The sequence below is a fragment of the Mandrillus leucophaeus genome, unplaced genomic scaffold (assembly GCF_000951045.1).
Source record: "Mandrillus leucophaeus isolate KB7577 unplaced genomic scaffold, Mleu.le_1.0 Scaffold1119, whole genome shotgun sequence".
In the NCBI taxonomy this organism is placed as follows: domain Eukaryota; kingdom Metazoa; phylum Chordata; class Mammalia; order Primates; family Cercopithecidae; genus Mandrillus; species Mandrillus leucophaeus.
In genome coordinates, this window is record NW_012099421.1 from 406515 (window position 1) to 410451 (window position 3937).

The window sequence follows — 3937 nt, forward strand, 5'->3', positions numbered from 1 at the left end:
ATTTACCTCCACTAAACTGTATTTTCCTTGAAAAGGGGACAGTGTTGCATCCTTCTTACTTTTTGTTTTTGTTTGTTTCTATCTGATTCTCACCTTGGAGTAGATGAGGTAGGCAGACTTGACTGGGTGCTGGTGTTGGAGTGTGGATTATGAGGGGCCTATGCTGGAGCAGGCACCAGGGCACAGTGGATATTTAAGAATTGGTTTAAACCATAGCTTGTAGGGGAAAGCTAGGGTTTAAAAATCAGGGGGGACAATGTATAAATGCCAAGCAAGCCCCAAGGGACAATGGTAAAGAATTCAGACTTGGCTGAAGATGTGTTCTAAAATCTTTCTCCTACTGACTTGACCCAAATAGCCAGAATCCCCATCATTAGAGATCCTTTTCTTGTGCTTATGCCATAGTGCCTACTAGAAATAAACTCCTATGAAAGATACCAATGATCACAGAATGGGTACCACATTGACTTTCCTTTGACAACTCAGCACAAATGAGTTACTAAGATGTTCAGGCTATCACTTTGAAAAGCAATGAATAAGAGCCTAAGTGATGTTTCAGTGAAAGAACGGGACGGATTTTCCGTGAGCTCTCTAGTATGGGGTCTGGGTAGCTAGGTAGCAGGAAACTAGTGGACTCCTGGGACAGTGGCTGTCAGAGAGGGTAGAAATACACTTTACCTTTATTCAGGTCCTATTCTGAGCTGAGTCTGTTTCTAAAGGAAACATGGTCCAATCTCTGATCCTTAGAAATTTGGTAGCTGTGGGCATAAAATGTGTGTGTGTGTGTGTGTGTGTGTGTGTGTGTGTGTGTGTGTGTGTGTGTATTTTATTATTTTTTTTGACATGGAGTCTCGCAGTGTTGCCTGGGCTAGAGTGCAGTGGCACGATCTTGGCTCACTGCAACCTCCGCCTCCCAGATTCAAGTGATTCTCCTGCCTGTACCTTCCGAATAGCTGGGATTACAGGTGCCTGCCACGACGCCCAGCTAATTTTTTGTGTTTTTAGTAGAGACGGGGTTTCACCATGTTGGCCAGGCTGGTCTGGAACTCCTGACCTCATGATTTGCCCACCTCGGCCTCCCAAAGTGCTGGGATTACAGATGTGAGCCACCACGCCTGGCCAAAATGTAGATATTTTAAAGAAAATGAAGGCCATAGAAAAGATTGACTCTGAATCTGAATGTCTTCTCTCAGAAGCAAAAGTTAGAAGAGGAGGAGAAGGAAGATTGAGATAGATTTGGTGCTTTAGTATAGTTAGTAAGTGAGGTAAGGCAGGAGACTGCATGCATTTTCCCCCAGCTGACCCTTCTCTTAAGTGGCCTGAGAGCCTAATTTTTTGCTTGCTAGTCTGCTTTTACATAGTAAGTTCCTTGTCATTATTCTTCCTGGCTTGATTTACTATTGGTATCACTTTTAGTAATTGCAGGTGTCTGTGGGACAAGGAGATACTCCTGTGACTTGCTGCAAGTTTAGATGCTCCTTTGTCTCCTGCTGCATGGACACTCTTAAGTTTCTCTGGAACCAGACTGTTTAGATTCTTGCTCAATGAGTGTGTTATCTTCAGTGAGTGGCTCAATATGTGTGTATTGGAATTTAATCTATATTTGGAATGTACTCAGATGCTATAGTTTGTGTGTGACAGGGGACATTGTGTGTTTATATCTCTCTGGACAATTAAATAATCTAATAACCAAATCTGCAAGTCCTGCTTACAGTACTCAGTAGGAAATTCACATGCATGTCAAATCACTTTGGAAACTGTAAACCGCTTTATAAATCGAAAGGATACTAACAAGCAGCTAAACACATTAGATAGCCCCTGAAAATTCTTCATTAGCAGATCAAGCCTGCTGGGCCAGGTGCAGAGACAAATTTCATATTATCTTTACTCACGGGTGGAAAACATTGGCACAGTTAATCTAAGAGCGGTAGATAATCTAGGCATCCTTGATAATTTGTGCTAGAGGTGTATCATATTACAAGTTAACTTTTGTGTTTTATTGAATCCAGTAGAAATACCAGTTGTCTGTCAATGAGCACAACTACATAGGGTATGGATTATTGATAGCCTAGGAATTAAGCACTTTTTTGACTAATGCACAAAGTGGTTGATTCTCATCAAAATACAGATTTTTGAGACTTGAGATTATTCCATGTGACACCTGATTCTATATTGCCTTATAATGTTCTCCATTTATGTCAAAGATATTTGGCTTATTACTCTAACTATATTACTTAAAAGCAAATCTTGGCCGGGCGCGGTGGCTCATGCCTGTAATCCCAACACTTTGGAAGGCCAAGGCGGGTGGATCACCTGAGGTCAGGAGTTCGAGACCAGCCTGGCCAATATGGTGAAACCCTCTCTCTACTAAAAGTACAAAAATTAGCTGGGCATGGGGGCATGTGCCTGTAGTCCCCGCTACTTGGGAGGCTGAGACAGGAGAATTGCTTGAATCTAGGAGGCGGAGGTTGTGGTGAGCCGACATTATGCCACTGCACTCCAGCCTGGGTGAAGGAGAGAGACTCTGTATCAAAAAAATAAATAAATAAATAAAAATTATGAAATGAAACTCATTTATTGAAAAAATTCCATGGGATGATTATTTTTCCAGGCTCTTTCATGTATATTACAATCGTTGAATCCTCACAGCATTCATGCAAAATGGAATTTTTATCTCTGTTTTTCTTGTTGAAGTGCTGAGAGCTTAAGTCAACTTGTGGAAGGTCACACTACCACTCAATGAGGAGTAGGGATTCAAAGCCAGGTATTTCCATCACAAGTCACTGCTTTTTCATTTTTGGTGCCTGCTATTCTCTTTTATCTGACTCTGATTTCTCTAAATGGGAAAATATGTACATTCTTCATACACCTTAGTTGATGGAGAAGTGACCCAGAATCCCTTTGTTTGTCAGCAGTATTAGAAAGGAATCACAATTCTTTAACTGCAAGCAAGAGGAGTCCGAACACTATTTGAAAATTTTCTATTAGGTTGATGCAAAAGTAATTGTGGTTTTTGCCATTGAAAGTAATAGCAAAAACCGCAGTTACTTTTGCACCAACCTAATAATATAGAAACCTGGAAATTCTCGTGATGCTTTCACTGTCGCATGATGTACACCTGAGGAGATTTTGGGAGGAACACTTTGAATCTCTCACCACATCTGTGAATTTCAAAGTGTATGTGGAAAATGGTAAGATTGTCTAGGGAGCAGAAAGACAGGTATTTCTCCATGAGCACTAAGCTGTCTTATCCATTTTTCAGTCACTCATTTTCTAAAAATGAATCTGACATGTTTTTTTTCTTTTTCCAGGAAAAAATGAGAACTCATTTAGGTTAAATTTTCAGCTATAAAATCCACTTTTAATCTGTCACTTCATTACTAGTATCTCAGCCAGGAGAGAAAGGTCTCAAAAACAAAAATGATATTCCAGTATGTATTAATCAATTGGATGGAAATACTTTATGTCTTGAATGCAAAATTTTGAAATGTATCATTTAAGGATCAATATGGTTTCTAAGTAACTAAAGCTAAATCAATACCAGCTCGACACTTCACTTTGGTAACAGATCGTTAGATGCTAGTGTTTCTGAACCTGTAACTACAAATACATACTGCCCAGAAATAGTTTTCAGAGTAAAAATTTTTCCGATTTGTCTTTTTAGATGTTGATTTATTTGTGTATTCCACGTATAGTCAAACCTTTTTATAATGTTACTGTAGAGGTAAGGCAAATTCTCTTAGAAGAACTGTATTAGACTTATTCTGTGGGGTTTCTAAGTCTCAAAGGGCTTAATTTGACCTATGTATGTCCAAAATCATGTAATAACAGAGTTCAGCTGTATTGTGTATTATTGATTTCTGCTTACTCACTGTAGTTTTAGTGCACAGTGGGCTTAGGGAATTAATGAGTTTTATGTTAAATGCTTAAGGACAAA